Below are 16,664 nucleotides of genomic sequence, written 5' to 3'. Positions count from 1 at the left end.
TGACATGATTTTCCTGCTATAAGGAGTGGATAGTAAAACTGCTGCAAATGATTCATACAAATGGCAAAATTGTGGATTGTCTCCATCCCTCCATTTCACCAGAGAGCCCTGCAACCTATCAGACTGATTGAATACTTGCGCCTCTCTGTCATGGAGCAAATCAATTCAAAAGCATTAAACCTGTGGACTTTAAGATGATAAAGCTTCCATCTTCCATATGGCTGAAAATCATCAGTACGCTTAATGTGCTTTGAGAGACACCTTTGTAATTAGCTTTAATGGTAATAGCAGATGGTTAGTGCCACTTGCCCATTATAGGCCAGTGCCCATGATGAAAAAAGGTGGTGTAAGTGGTGGGCACTGTATATAGACAAGTCAACACTATGGGAAAGGTAATTCATAAGACTACACAAAATTATAGTGAGAGTAGGATAAGGGGAAACAAGTTCATATCAGCAGAAGGTAACTAGGGCTGATACCAGAAAGCTTTTGTTGCCAGTGTGATCAGCACTTGGGATGGGCTTCTGGGCAGAATGGTGGAGGTGAAAGCCTTGAAGTTCATTTAAGAAACTGAGATGAAGCAATGGGGCATAGGGGTTTCTAGATGGATGAATTAACAGCTGCTTAATGGCTTTCCTCATTTGTAAGTGTCTCCTGAAGAGACTTGCTAAACCAATCTTGAGGCTTTCTCCAGGCACCGGGAGATGGACAATAAATGCCGGTGCCGACCTTGTCCCAAGAATAAAACATTGTACCGAATGTCAGGAATACAGAGGAGGCTCAGATTAGGAGACACGCTGTTCTGCAATGGGCTGGCCATTTATACAATGGTCGTAAACAGCACTATTTATACTATAAATAATCCAAGGCCACATCATGTTCGGGTAAGTGATTTGTCTTTATCACTGCCACCAGGAGTTCCCGTAAATCCCAGGCAACAGAAGGCAGCAGTGACATATCAAAAGGGACCTTCTTCCCCCTTTTCTTCACTTTTGCTGCCCAGAAAAATGGAAGTCAGGAAAATCACGTGCATAATTAGTAAGATTTTCCATGAATTTCGTTAAAAATTCAAACCATCGTTCCCAAACCCAATCCCTGTAAAAATTTCATCTTGTCAACAGGTTAGGATCCTCAAATTAGTGTCCTGTTTATTCTAGCTGAAACATTTTTATGCACTTTAGATAGTTTCCTAGTACATTAAGATATTTGACAATTGTTTTTTGACTTTCCGTTCAGATTTGTGTATTAGACTAACCTTGGAATACTCTGATCAGTGTAGTGAAAAGCATTTTCATTTTGTTTTTTTGAATGAACTCCAAAGGAAAATTTCCCACAGTTACTGATTGGAGAATACTTAATGTACGCTTCGCAGTGACTTGTCCCCATGGTCGACTAGCTGAATGGATAGGTTGGTGTAGGATAACAACTTGCATTTAAGGAGCAGCTTGAAGATAAAACATTGCCTCAAGACACTTCACAGAGATATCATCAGTCAATGAATGAGCTATTTGGAAGGGTCACCAAGGTGATGGGTTTACGGAGGAGAAGGAACTGGAGAGGTTGAGGCAGCAAATTCGAAAACACGGGGCCTAATTGGCTGAAGACACGGCCAACTGTGGAGACAGGTGATGCTCTAAAAGCTAGAGTTGGAGAAATTGAGAATGTGGATGTGTGGGGATTTTAGGGTTGGAGGAGCTCACGGAGATAGATTGGGATGAGGGTATGAAGGCATTTAAACACGAGGATGAGAATTTTGCATTGGATGCATTGGGGGCCAGGCGCCAATGTAGGTTAACGAGGGAAGGGGTCCTGTACAGGCATTAGAGTTTTCATGATGAAGCTGGTTTATGAAGGCTAGATGATGGCATTGGAATAGATGGACTGGAGATAACAAAAGTCTGGAAGAAGGTTATCGGTGTCAGATGGGTTGAGGTGGAGTGGAGGCGGCCGGTGTTACAAAGCCACCTGCACTGGATCCCAGATTTTATTCTCAGTCTGTGCTGACTAATTTAGTTTATTTGAAGGTAAGGCTGCAATTTGTATGCAACAGCCAAGTTCACTACCCCAACGATCATACGTGTGTGTGTGTGTGCGTGCACAAGCCAGGGTATGTTTGGGCTTTGCTGTGATACCGTCATGGTCACATAGCGCACCAATACTTATTGGGCTCACATATTTTGGGTGAAAGTATTGTGGCTTCGAAAGCGGAGAGAATTAGGGAAATAAAACGTTTTTTTAAGAAGTGCTGTAGAAAAATGTTTCCATCATTTTGCAGAGAGCTCTGGCTGTTTTCCCTCACACCTCCACTGTCAGCTTCAATGCCCTCTACAATATCATAACAAATAAGACTGCCATAAAAATTCCCAAAATTGATTGCACAACTTTTTTTTAATGGAAAGAATCTGAATTTATTTCATATTTCAGTTTGCCTTTAATTGTTGTCTTTGAAAGTCTAAATGGGAGTTAACCACCCTGAAGGAAAGCACTACAATGGTTAGCAGCAGGGCTGTAGTTAAGCTCTTTGACAGTCCTCTCTGTGGCCTTTCGGAAAGGTAATGGGGTCACAATCTCTGAAGAATGCAAAGACTACAAATTAATATAGCGATGGATCATAGTCAGGGGAAGCGGTGTGTGGATGTGCTTGTTTTTAACATGAGCCTTTCATCTATCCAGATGTTTATATCTAATTTCCTTCCTCCCCCCCTCCACCTTATCTACCCAAAGCAATACCCACTGGAGCTCAAGTCGATCTATTGTCAGGTGGAGAAACAATGGGTTATATCGAGCGTAAAGGGAAACTGTCCCTCCTCCTTCTCTGCCTTATACTGTTCCCCTTTCAAGAACCAATTTCTTTCCTGCTTGAATGGAGAATCCTCTTCAGTCCTGCATGAAACCTATTGATGTTAACTTGGGCTATTGTATGGTACTGTCACAATGGTGTGCTACATTCATTGTTCTCTGCAGACATTTACTTGAGGGCTATTTTAGATCCGTTTTCACTTTCTATCTTATGGTATTAAAAAGCTGAGAGAGTAAAATAGGATTCCTGTGTTTAAAAGAATTGATTGCACTTTCTACACATTCAGGCTGATGTACTTTGGGAAGTCAGATGCAGTGGGGTAAATGTTTTCATAATTGGAGTTGAACTGGATGGAAGTGAGGAGAAGGCGGGACTTGGCTGTGATGCCGCACACAGTCAGATAACCTCTTCACACTTCACATTGGAAGATGACATGTGAAATGGATGAGGTTCCAGCAACAGCATTTCTCTTTTCTTTCTGTGCATCGGAGTGAATACTTAATGCAATCAGCAGAAGACAGTTCATGTAGGCCTGGTTCATCCGCTTGTAGCCTTTGAGAGAGTGACACTCTATGGTGAAGATGCTGCCACAGTACTGTTACATAGGGAGTGCCAGGATTTTGACCCAGTGACGATGAAAGAACAGAAAGATATTTGCACATCAAGAGGGTATGTGACTTGGAGGGGAACTTGAAGTTGATGGTGTTCCCATGCACTTGCTACCCTTGTCTTTCTATATAGTTGAGGTCATGGCTTTGGAAGATGTTGTGGAAGGAAGCCTTGGCAAGTTGCAGATAGGACACACTGCAGGCACGATGTACTGGTTGGGGAAGGAATAGATATTTAAGCCAGTGGATGAGGCGTGGATCAACTAGACTGCTGTGGACCCAGGAGAAAAATCATAGGGACCATGAAGGAAATAGTTTTTTTATTGCCTTTGAGAATTCTCATTTGTCATAACAGCATTGGTGTTTTAAAAAAAAGTCCGTTTGATTGAGTGAGGGAGTTGGAGGTGAATGGTCGTCCGATGAAACCTCCAGGAATAAATCCACCAAGAGTCAAAGTTTGCATTAAGAGATTTGTTTTTAGTTATTTATGTTTCTACTCTAGGGGATATTGACAATCTCTATTTACATTGAGTCTCAAAGTGCAATCTAAAGATTTAACTTCTTTTGTGCTCTATTTTAAACACACTAATTGTCAGGTCTGTATTGAATCCCTGCCTGCACTATTTTAACCCAGTTGTTTACCTGTTCTCATACATACTGAAGAGGGAGAAGCAGAATAATGTAATGCGAGGGCATTACATGGAGGAGTCACAACCATGTATAGGCTTCATCTTTCCGGTGTTAAGAACTACAGATGGTTTTAAGTAAGTTATACGTGTATTTGTGTGTGTTAGAAAGAAGGTATACCTTTATGTTTAATTTTAATTTGTATTTATGTATTTGCATGTTAAAAAAAGTGGAAGCTTTGAGTTTCACTTTGGTTTCACTTTAAAAGATGCCTGCATTCTAATTAGGTTTTACGACTCTTGAAGGGAAGTTAAAACAAACACAAGGGGCAGAATTTTTAGCTCGGGATGCAGGCGCACGCCCTACCTGCTCAAACGTGAAATAGCACGTGATGACGTCGGGCGAGCGTCCCGAGGTCATCTTGCGCTCGCGCAACATTTCAGTTGGCGGGAGTGCGCAAAAGTCAGAAGCATGCAAGCCGACAATTAAGAGGGCAATTAAGCCAATAAAGTTCCAATTGACTCCGAGTTTTCATGGTCCGTCCAACCTTATGGTTGGTGGTCAGGCGAATCTGCCAGGCGGACTTTGCCTTTTTTGATGAAACCTCACCCAAGGGCAGAATGAGGATTTTGTTGTTAGTTTTAAAAAAAACATTTGGACAGAATTTTTCTTATCTATATGTTCAGGTGACTGATTCTGATGCGTGGACATTTCTTTCCGCACTTTAAAATCTTTATTCATTGCTTCTAAATTCTTCAGCTCCCTAAGGCAGCTCTCTGCCTTCAGGCAGCTTTCATTCCACACTCCCTCACGGCTGTGCTTACATCAGCGCCCACCCTCCTCCCACCCCAACCCCAGCAGTGCTGAGCATTTCAGCGTACCTTTCACGCAGGCTGGCCATTAATTGGCCAGCCAGTATGAAATTGTGGTTGAGGGCCGATCATGGTCGGCGGTCCGTTCCCCAGCCACTCCCAGGCCTGCCAATTGCTCATGCCCGCCAAACTAAAAATTCTGCCCGAGGAAGAAAAAACTGAGCTGTTGCGTAGCAACAGGAAGCCCTCACAGAGACAGGGAGAAAGAGAAAGCAGTTTTTTAGTCAGCTGGAAGCAGGTGCTGAACACAGGAGAGGAAACTGCAGAAAGCAGATTCCCCATAAGAACAGGAGAAGGTCCCAGAAACCAAGGAGTGGGAAAATAAAAGAAAATTCCAGAAAACCTTCTCGTCAAAGGAAAAGAGCAGGAATCTGAAAATAGTGCTGTTCAGTGGAAGTGAAAACAAGGAACAGAGAATGAGGCTCCAAGCTTAAAAGGAGAAAGCTGCAGGATGCAGACTTAAAGCAAAATAGGCTAGCGAGAAGTCAGAAGATCCAAGGAGACAGCGGAAGGTCAGTAACTTTTTAACATGGGCATGTGAAGCAGTGGTGTTCTGCTGGCACAGCTGAGCATTTGAGAGATTGTGTGTGGAGGGAAAAGCTTGAATGGGGAGAGGAACAATGGAAGGAGAGTTTGAAACCCTAGAGGTGGACCCTTTTGGAAAGCATCATTTGGGAGAAGATTCCAAAGTGAGTTCTTTGAGAGTCGAGATTGGAAGCCCTCACGTGAAAGATGGAGTTTAGTGAGACCGGTTGGCTCACGTTGTGACAAGCGTCTGGGGGGAGTTGATGAGAGATCCATAGCATCTCTTTGGGGTGGCATCTGTCACTTGGTTTCAGAGTGCAGTGTGGGGCCACAGGTCGCTTATTGAGTTAAATAGACTGTGTATTTACTGTGAACATTAGAGTATAAGATAGTTTTTGCAAATCTGTATATATTGGTAAAGGTATAGCTGTGGGTGAAGGTGCATTGTACTACAGTTCATCATTTCTTGTTTAATAGATGTTTTATTCTTTTGTTAAAAGTTCATCAGCTGACTCCTGTGACTCTGCTCAGTAGCTGCCCTCCACACTTCTAAACAAGAAATAAAAGTTTGGATTTATCAAGCTGGGTTCCACCCTGGGATACGACTTGTCTAGAAGTAGCATCAGTTAGGATCATAACAGCGGAACTCCATGTTTGAATCCCTCTAATCAGGTTTCTATCATGCCACAGTACCAAAACGGCCTGTTATCAAAGAAACTAATAACATCCTATGTGACTGTGACAAAGGTAAATGATCCCTCCTTGTCCTTCTTGACCTATCTGCAGCCTTTGTCTCGGTTGACCATGGCAGCCTCCTCCGATGCCTCTGCACTGTCATTCTGCTGGGTGGCACTGCAATCATCTGGTTCCATTCTCAGCCAGAGGATCACCCGCAATGGCTTCTCTTCCCATTCCTGCACCATTACATCTGCTATCCCCCAAAGATCATCCATGGCCTCGTCCGATTTCTTGTTTCCATTCTGCCCATCGATGACTTCACCCCAAAATTGCAACATTGGTTTTCGCATGATGAAACTTAGCTCCCCCTCACTTGCCATTTCTCTCAGCCCCTTCACTAACTGGAACTTGTCAGCCTGCTTATTTGACATGCTTGTTATCTCAACTAAATATTGATAAGAACAAAGCTATTGTCTTAGATTCCTGTCACTGACTCCATCACTCTTCCTGGCAACCATCTGAGCTTGAAGCAAATTGTTGGCAACCTTGGTATATTTGACCCTGAGATGAGCGTCTGACCACATTTCCACTCCATCACCAGGACAACACGTCCTTTGTAACACCTTTGTAACTTTGTCCATTCAGCTCCTTTCTCAGCTTATCTGTTGCTGCCACCCTCGTTGATGCCTTTGTTACCTCTTGACTTGACCATTCCAACGCACTCCTGGCCAGCCTCCCATCTTCTACCTTTGTAGGCTTGAGCTCATCCATGACTTTGCAGCCTGTGTCCTAACTTGCACCAAGGCACATTCACCCATCACCTCAGCTCGCTGACCTACATTGGTTCTCCATCCCGCAATGTCTCAATTTGAAAATACTTATTCGTGTCTTCAAATGCCACCTCTTTCTACCTGTGTAAACTCCTCCAGTGCTACAACCTTTGGAAATCCCTGTGCTGCTCCAATCCTGGACTCTTGAGATTCTAGAATTTTAATCATGCCTCCATTGGTGGCTGTGCCTTCACCTGCTGAGGCCCCAAGTTCTCAAATTCTGTCTTTAGATCTCTCTCCATCTTTAAGATGCTTATCTCTTTGGCCAAGCTTCTGGTCACCTGTATAAATACCACTTTGTGACTTGGTGTCGCATTTTTGTTTGATAATGTTGTTGTGAAGTACCTTGGGATGTTTTGCCACATTAAAGGTAATATGTTAGTACAAGTATCACGAGGCTAAGCCCCTTTATTATTTGAAAATATGATTTTTCAACTTTCAACTGACTGGATATTTTGCACTTTGAACTGAGACAGAGCAAACTGCTCAACAATGCAAGGCCACATTCCAAGATGAAGGTGAGAAGCCAACAAATTACCCTCCAGGAGAGTGTGAGGAGAGAGACATTTTCTATAATCCAGGCACCCATTGAAACTCATAACTGTCTAAGAAAAAGACAAGAAAAAAATTGAAGTGCTGGATATTGAAACAATGATTGCCACAGACCCACCCACCCAAAATCCCTTGAAATACTTCACCCACTGTGTATTTCCAAGGCAAGGCTGCCAGCCATTCGAGAGAGATTGCAAGTGACACAGGTGGTGTCCAGAAAGTCTTCAGCAGAGGAAACAAGCTGAGGGTTTTCTCTCTCTTTTGGAATGAGCGTGTCGCTTGGCTTGAGAAGCCAACTCTGCCAGAAACCTACCAGTGAACCGAGATCGCAGAATAATTGCAACATCACCTACATTTGACTGCGTCCAAGAAAACAGCTAACTTAAATCGTGTGCAATGTTTAAAATCAACAGCTCAAGGACAATCAAAGGACATTTAATCATATATTCTTTTACCTTTTTTATTGGACTCTAACTCCCCTTGTTTCTGACACGTGTGTGCAGGCGTGTGTGTGTGTGCGTACATGCATGTCTGTGTATCTGTGTCCTAATGACTGCCAGAGGACTGAATGCTTGACATCATGTTTTTATTATTTTCCCTCTGGTTTAGTGGCTAATAAATTTGCTCTGTTTTTGACTCAAGGAAACCTTTGTTTGATTGCTCACAGCTCAAATAGTTAAATACATTCTGATTTCAAAAAAAATATCCTTGTGAAAAAGAAGCTTAAACCTTTGTTGTGCCCAACCGAGGAGGTTGAATAGAGGGGAGCCAATTCACCCCTTCCCACCTGGACGCATCACAAGCTGTTGTATAGAGCATTGAGGATAATTGGATTTTGGCCTAATCCTCCTTTTAAAATTGTACATTTTGTCCTTGTTTTCACAGTACTTTTGAAGTGTGGTCACTGTTGTAAGATTGGAAACCCAGCGGTTGGTTTGCAAGGCCCTATATATAGCAATGTAATAAAGACCAGACAATCAGTTTGTGATGTAGGTTGAGGGATAAATATTGATCAGGTAACCAGGGAAAGCTCAGCTGCTCTTCTTCAAAAAGTGCAGTGGGTTTTTTTTATATATATGTCCACCTGAGAGGACAGATGGGGCCTGTATTTGATAACTTATGGAACTACGACTGACCGTGTGACACTCCCTCAGTGCTACACTGGAAAGTCAGCCTAGATCGGTACTCAATTCTCTGGAGTAAGGCTTGAAGTTACCACCTTCTGAGTTTGAGGTGCGTGTCTGGCCAACTGAGCCACGGTTGAGCAGAGATTTCCAAATTTTTGTTTTTCTCTTATCCAGAAGGCGCTGACTCAGGGTGGGCCTACACCATGGGGGCTGGGCAGCTCTTGAATATCTCGGTTTGGTTGCCTTTCCTCACATGGCCGTGACTATCACCTGAGTGTTAGGTTAATGGGGGTTATCACATCCGAGCACAATCCTGTTCTTACCCGACCTCCGAGTGTGTGGAATTTCCAGCTTGAGTCACTCAGCAGTGATTAGGTGCACAAGCCCTGGCTGATTTTATTTTTACTGCTTCCAGCCCCAGAGGTGCTGAGGCTGATTTTAATAGGCCAGCTGAGCTCAGCCAAAGCAGTGCAGAGGAGGACCTTCCAGCCTCTGGTTTTTGCATCATTTCTAATCCAGATTTTGATTTGTTAAATTCGCCCGCAGGCTACAAACGTAAGAACATATGGTGCTTTTGGAAGTACCTAAAGGTCATAAAACTATTTGTGTTACGCTCCTTGTCATCAGAAGCTGTAGTAAGGGTTCAGTAATGTAGTTGGTACTGGACTCACAATCCAACAGACCTAATCAAACAACGGCAAGTTGTGACTTTGAATTCCGTAAATCGGGCATTTTTGGGTTGGCACCAGAATATGAACACAATGGCTGCCAGCTTGTCATAATCATCCACCTGGGCTTCAGGAAGGGAATCTGTGCCACCTTTACCTGGTATGGCTTATTGTGACTCTAGTCTCACATGAGATAGTTAACCCTTGATGTTAACAGGACAGCTAGGCAGTGGCAATAAACACTGCTTTGCTCATGATGTCTATGTCCAAAGAGCAAGATAAAAAAAGTAACGTACATACAATATTTGTAAGGGGTCATTATGTGAGACCACATCTAAAATGGCACCTCTTCAGAAGGGGCCATTGGATGGAAATGGGACTGATTCTGTAACCTGCCCTCCCATCTAGCAAGGCTATGCTAAGCACCTCACAATCTCAACAGTCATACTTTAGTCCTTTATGAACAAGAACTTTCAAGTACAAATGTAATACAAACCAAATATATCCTTCAAAACATATAAATGTTCACCTAAGCTTCATACATATTAATAGTGTGCTTTTCTTTAATAGCTTTTTCAGCTAAGACATGGAAGATTAGGAAGAATTTGTATTGTGATTGCTTAGATTCTAGAACCAAGGCTCTCTAATTTGGAGTGTAATCTGTCTCTTTATTAACATTATGTTTATTTACTTACATCAGTAGTCGGGAAAATGCTAGAATCTGTTATGAAGGATGTAATAAAATTTATGGACACTTGGATAATAATGAACTGATTGGGCATAGTCAACATGCATTCATGAATGGGAAATCATGTTTGATGAACCTGTTGGAGTTTTGTGAGAATGTTACTAACAATTGATAAAGAGGAGTTGGTGGACGTAGTGTACTTGGATTTTCAGAAGGCTTTCGATAAAGTCCCCCTCAGGAGGTTGGTTAACAAAATAAAGCACATGGGTTAGGAGGTAATGTACTGGCATGGATTAAGGATTGGTTAACAGGCAGAAAAGGGAGAGTAGGAATAAATGGGTCATTCTCGTGTTGGCAGGCTGTGACTAGTGGGGTACCACAGGGATCAGTACTCAGGGCCCCAGCTGTTCACAATATATATCAATGATTTGGATGTGGGGACCAAATGTAATATTTTCAAGTTTACGGATGACACCAAGCTAGATGGGAATGTGTGTTGTGAGGAAGATGCAAAGCAGCTTCAAGAGGATTTGGACAGACTTAGTGACTGGGCAAGAACATGGCAGATGGAATATAATAATTTATCATGCATCCTTGTACATTGCAGCTAGCTGAGGTTATCCACTTTGGTAGGAGGAATAGATGTGCAGAGTATTTCTTAAATGGTGAGAGATTAGAAAGTGTAGATGTACAAAGGGACTTGGATGTCCTCGTCAATAAGTCACTGAAGGCTAACATGCAGGTGCAGCAGGCAATTAGGAAGACTAATGGTATGTTGGCCTTTATTGCAAAGGGTTTGAGTACAGGAGTAGCCAAGCGTTGCTTCAATTGTATGGAACCTTGGTTAGACAGCACCTGGAGTACTGTGTGCAGTTTTGGACCCCTTACCTTAGGAAGGATGTTATTACCATAGGGAAAGTGCAACGAAGGTTCACCAGATTCGTTCTGGGATGGTGGGACTGTCCTATGAAGAGAGATTGAGGAAACTGGGCCTGTATTCTCTAGAGTTTTGAAGAATGAGAGGTGAGAGGAGAAAACTATAGAGGAGATGTGCAGGGCAAGTTTTTTACGCAGAGTGTAGTGAGTGTCTGGAATTCGCTGCCAGAGGAGGTGGTGGAAGCAGGTACGATAGTGGTTGACAAATACATGAATAGGATGGGAATAGAGGGATATGGACCCTGGAAGTGCAAAATATTTTAGTTGACGGGCAATATGATCGGTGCAGGCTTGGACGGCCGAAGGGCCTGTTCCTGTGCTGTACTTTTCTTTGTTCTTTGAAACCTACAAAATACTTAAAGGGATAGACGGGGTAGATGTAGGTAAGATGTTTCCCCTGGTTGGGGAGTCTAGAACCAGGGGACACAATTTCAAATGATGGGAAAGCCACTTAGGACCGAGATGAGGGGAATTTTTTTTTACTCAGAGGGTTTTGAATCTTTGAAATTCTGTATCCCAGAGGACTTTGGAAGCTGAGTCACTAAATATGTTTAAAGCTGAGATGTACAGATTTCTAAATACCAATCACGTAAAGAGATATGGGGATAGTGTGGGAAAAAGGCATTGAAGTGGATGATCGGCCATGATTGTATTGAATGGCGGAGCGGACTTGATGGGCTGAATTGTCTACTCCAGCTTCTAGGCTCTGAAGTTCCTATGTTCCTATGTTATGTGTATGTGCATGCAAAGTTGTTCCGCAAGAGATGTCTGACCTCCAGCCACATATTGTGTGGAGATTGGCTCTGTGACACTTTTAACATCTTTCTAAATGAGAGGGACAGATTCTGTGTAAAACTGCACTTCCCATTAGTCAGAATGCCACTGTAAAGGGAAGAGAAATCGCAGCTCATTTATCATGCGGCTTTGTACATTGCAACTAGCTGCGGAGGGAGAAGGAGGAAGGGACAGGGTCAGAGGACAGATCTATCAGGCTAATGCTGAGTGCAGTATGTTTGGTATTTTATTTCTCCCCCTCTCTCATGGGGACTTGTAACGATTTGCACTAGCCTAGATTCCCAGCAGAAGCTGGTAGCTACCCAGTGTCTATCTTTCACCGGCAATAAGCTGTTGATGACCGTTTGCTTGCTCTATCTTGACATTTTGTGCTTCTATTTACAGGGATTGTGGAGCAGCTTTCTGAAGAGGTGAATTTTAGTCAATGTGCAGGGTACAGCAAAACCTGTGAAGCATTGTGGTAAATATATATACATTTATTCATTAATTCCTTAATATGTACCATCAGTAAGTGACAGTATGAGGAAAGAACAATAGTTTGGTTGAAAGCCATTTAAAAAATATTGTGTAATGTGCAAGGTCGTTTTCAGATTGATGTCAGCAACAGTTGCCACCTGCAATCAAGCTCGGTTTTTTTTTCCATAGAATATGGTTGAAAGACTTGTGCAGGGCTGGAAATAAGGAATTTGCTTCATTAAAATCTTGTCATGTTATGTTAAGGCAGAAGTGATGGAAGATACAGGATGGAGCATTTGGGGAGGGTACAGAATGGGTCACTTTGGGACGAATCAGAGAAAAATCTTGTACCCTTTTTGTGGCTGGTCCTGAGAATGTTTATCACTCATGATTCTTTGTTTCAGGAACATATCAGCATTTAATTTGCAGGAGGAGATTTTTTTTAAAGTGGCACATCAATGCGTGTGGACAGGTTTCCCATGCGCTGTGGCGGCCCAGAAGTGATTGCTGGTGATATCTGTGTAACAATATCATTGTGTCACGCTCCGCTGTTCACTATTTTAACATTCCACTAAATGAGTAAATCAACTCTGTTGACATAGCAAGCAGAGGAATTGCGCTGAATGCGTTGTGTTGCTGCACCAGTATCGCAATGGCGCCTGAGCTTCGCAATCTCATCAGCTTACAAGTTGCTTCCAAATGCAAGCGAGGCCATTGGCAACAACTGCGTAACATAAAGGACCTAATTAGTGTTGGAGGCAAGATAGCAGCAGTGGCACAGGCGAATGGCAGCCACGTTTCCACTTGCACACCATTTTGTTCTGGATGTTGACAGGCAATCATGCGCTGATGCGTGTCTGCAGTGCTCGTCCTCCAACACAAGAGGGAGATCACCGGCCAGAACGAACAATTAATAATTGTGATTTTGCTGTAACTGAGCACTTAGGGTCGTGCATGACGAAACAGACAGGCCAAATGTAACACAAAGGAACTTGCTGGTGGATGAAACAATACCACTGGAGCATGAAGACTGCAGTCATCTTTTAAAAGAGTGTGCTGTGTAAGACTAACTTAGATTGTGTGGTCATAGTCATAGGGCAGAATTTTGCCATTGGTGTGCAGGGGCGGGACCCGCACGCTGACGCGTAAAATGACGTGCGGTGACCTCGGGCGAGTGTCCCGACATCACCGCGCACCATCGCAATAATTCGTTGGGCAGGTGTGCGATGATCTCCGATGCGCGCCCATCATTAATTAACCGGCCACTTAAGGCCCTCGACTCACCAATCGATGGCGATTTTTCGGTGCCCGTGCAATCTTCAGGTCGGCACACGGGCGCAACTGGCAGGCGGGTAGGACACATTTGTATAAACCTCATCCACAGGCGGGGTAAGAGGGCTCAGTGGGGTTGTGTGTCTGCTCTGTCAAATATTGATGTTTCAAAGTTACTGATACTTGCCTGTGTGATCAGCAATACTTCAAAACGCATTCCAGCTGCTTGGTCTGGACTCACAACCTTCAGGTCAGCACTCTGCAGTCAGGAATCTTTTTTGGGCCTGCAGGTTTCAGGAAGCCTTCCCTTAGCCTGGGAATGGGAGCTGAACTCTCCACTGGAGGCACCTCCTCTGAGGAGGAAGGGAGGGCTAGAAGAGGGAGGAGGTCAGGAGTGCACATTCAGCCTCCAGGGGAGCCACCTTTGGGAGAACAGGCGCAGGCACAAGGGGTGCAGGGCCAAGAGGTAGCCTAAGCTGGAAGGGGCCGCAGAAGATGCCACTATCCTGCTGCCAGGGTTTACAAGCGGCGAAGCAGCTACCTCAATATGTCTGAGGTGCGGTGCCAAAGGACGCTCCATCTCTCAAGGGAGACAGTCCACTATACCTATCAGATGATTGGGCCTGAGCTCTCTGTGAACTGTGTGGGCAGACACCCCATGCCAGTGGCTCTAAAGGTCACAGTTGCCCTCAACTTCTATGCATCTGGCTCCTTCCAAGGCTTGGTGGGTGATCTTTGCGGTGTTTCCCAATCAGCTGTCCACACTTGTGTCAAGCAGGTCACAGACGCTCTGTTCAGGCGTGCATTGATCTTCATCCACTACCACTGGGACCAGGCAAGCCAGACACAGCGAGCCAGAGGCTTTGCAGCTATTGCTGGCTTCCCCCATGTCCAGGGTGCTATAGACTGTACACATGTGGCCATCAAGGCGCCAGCAGGTGAGCCCGGTGCCTTCATCAACAGGAAGGGCTTCCACTCCATGAACGTGCAGATAGTGTGTGATCACAGGATGCTGATTCTACAAGTCTGTGCAAGGTACCCAGGCAGCTCCCACGACGCCTACATCCTCAGACACTCCAAGGTGCCGGGACTCTTCAGTGCTCCAGCCCGGCTGGATGAATGGCTCCTGGGTGACAAGGCCTATCCCCTCAGAAGGTGGCTCATGACACCTCTCCACCATCCAAGAACAGAAGCTGAGCAGCGGTACAATAGGAGCCACGGCTCCACAAGGGCTGTGGTGGAGAGAACCATCGGTCTTCTCAAGATGCGCTTCTGATGCCTGGATCGCTCAGGGGGCGCACTCCAGTACCCTCCAGATCGTGTCTCTGTGATAGTGGTTACATGCTGCACTCTCCACAATCTTGTGCTGGAAAGGGGGGACGCAGTGGACGATGAAGACGTTGATGCAGTAGTTGCGGCTGCACACGATGAGTCCAGCAGTGAGTCCGAGGATGAGCACACACAGGGAAATGCTGAGGGGGTAGACGCTGACCCGGGCATACTCCAGGGAGACAGGGACACCCGGGAGGCTTTAATCCAAGGAACCTTCAGCTAGCACACCACAGATGGACCTCCAGGACAAGCCTGGGCTGCAGGCTCCATACTCGATACCTGAGTGCAAAACCTGCCTGGACAGGAATATTAACTAAGGACCTTGTTAATAAAGCTGAATGTCCCACAAATCACTCATAACATTATTGGAAACCATCCACCTGCAGAAGAAAAGAGGAACCCTCAGCCATGGTAACATTTCTGAATTTAATATTCTAACAAAAGGAACTTAAGAAAACAAAATGACAAAGATGTTAAAAATCACACCAACTCGTAAAGACTTCATTTCGGGTCAACACAAAAGCACCAGTGATAAACCCGTGGTGTACCTCAGGTGCCTTATATTTACGTTTCCAGGTTCTACGTCTCAATGCTGACCCATCGCTGGGAGTGGCATGTGAGCCAGCCTGCTCACTCTCCTGTCCTGTTGGCCTCGATGACCTTGGCGGACGTTCTCTGGCCCGTGGAGCCAGTGCTGGCCCCGCCTGGGAGGGAGCTGCCAGTTCCACAGCTGGCATCTGCCCAGATGTCGCAGCCTCATCGGATGCAACGCTCACTGGCAGAGGGGCGGAGGAGCTGCTGCCCTCATCTGGAGCGCCCTGAGAGGTGCCCGCATAGACGCCAGGCAGCTGCTGCGCCGACATGAGGTCGGTTCAGACCTCCCTGCTCACCATGGATGGATGGTCGCCAAGCTGGGAAACTTGATGCCCAGACCATCTCCCACACTGGCACTGACCAGCTGAGGTCAATGCCGGTGTGAGGGCTTGCTGGTCAGAGCCCATCCCCAGGAAGCCCTGATGGGTCTCCTGGAGGAGCCTCTCCACGAGAGTCGCCACTCTCTCCATGGAGGACACACGGCGCTCGGACATGTGGCTCATTGCTTCGGCGATCGTCCACGTAGATTCCCCCACCACGGAGACCAAGCCAAGCATAGCCTCATGTATCTCCCCTAGATGCTCCCGCACACCCGGCCACATTTCCTGTGTTTGTTGCATCACGGACGACTCCAGAGGCTCATCATCAGCCACCGACTGAGCATGTGCCTGGTCCCCTGCAGTCCTCCGACTGCTGGCGCCATGGGCACTCTCTGTCTCTGCCAGCTCCTCCAGCGACTGTGAAGTGCCCTCACCGCTGTGCCCCAGGACACTAGCCAATGTTCTAATTCCCACCGAGGTGCTAGTATCTGCTCTGGTGCCTGCCTGACAGAGATGGTGTGATGCTGGTGAGACTTCAGAGCCCTCAGGTGTGAGAGGGGGCCTCTGCTGCTCCTCCTCCTGGCCCTGCTCCACTGATGCTGAAAGGAAGAACAAGGACATTGGATCAGTTAACATGGTGACAATGTCAATGTGTATCCCTGTCCCCCAGATCATTATGCGCTGGGCCGGCCCTCCGCCAGTCCTCACCCGCTCTGGGGCATTATGTGCATTCTTCTCCTGAAAAGGAGAGAAGAGCATTGATTAGTGGTACTTGTACCTGGACTCTCTTCACAGACGGCCCAACCAGAGTGGGACATGTCAGGGCTCCAGTGCCTCCTCACCCCGCTGCTGCTGAACACTCACACAAAGCTGCTAGGCCTGTCGCCCACCACCTCCGCACCCACTTGGCCAAATGCTGCCTATATCACATCAGGCACCACACGGTCTATCCTTCCATAGCAAGGAGGCGCAAGCATGTGGAGC

The 16,664-nt window shown here is 45.5% G+C and overlaps 1 protein-coding gene across 5 annotated transcripts in view; it reads left to right on the top strand.

Moving 5' to 3' along the window:
- The window catches only part of nrcama (neuronal cell adhesion molecule a), a 427,797-nt gene that overhangs the window by 166,333 nt on the left and 244,800 nt on the right, over positions 1–16,664 (top strand). For all 5 annotated transcript variants that reach the window (XM_078568477.1, XM_078568478.1, XM_078568476.1 and 2 more), the window contains exon 3: positions 12,091–12,166. The gene's annotated coding sequence lies outside the window, so the exon portion shown is untranslated. The remainder of the gene's footprint in view (positions 1–12,090; positions 12,167–16,664) is intronic.

This window comes from Cetorhinus maximus, chromosome 22, assembly GCF_964194155.1.
Source record: "Cetorhinus maximus chromosome 22, sCetMax3.hap1.1, whole genome shotgun sequence".
NCBI lineage: Eukaryota > Metazoa > Chordata > Chondrichthyes > Lamniformes > Cetorhinidae > Cetorhinus > Cetorhinus maximus.
The sequence above is the reverse complement of the archived record's forward strand: the minus strand, read 5'-3'. Positions and strand labels throughout refer to the sequence as shown.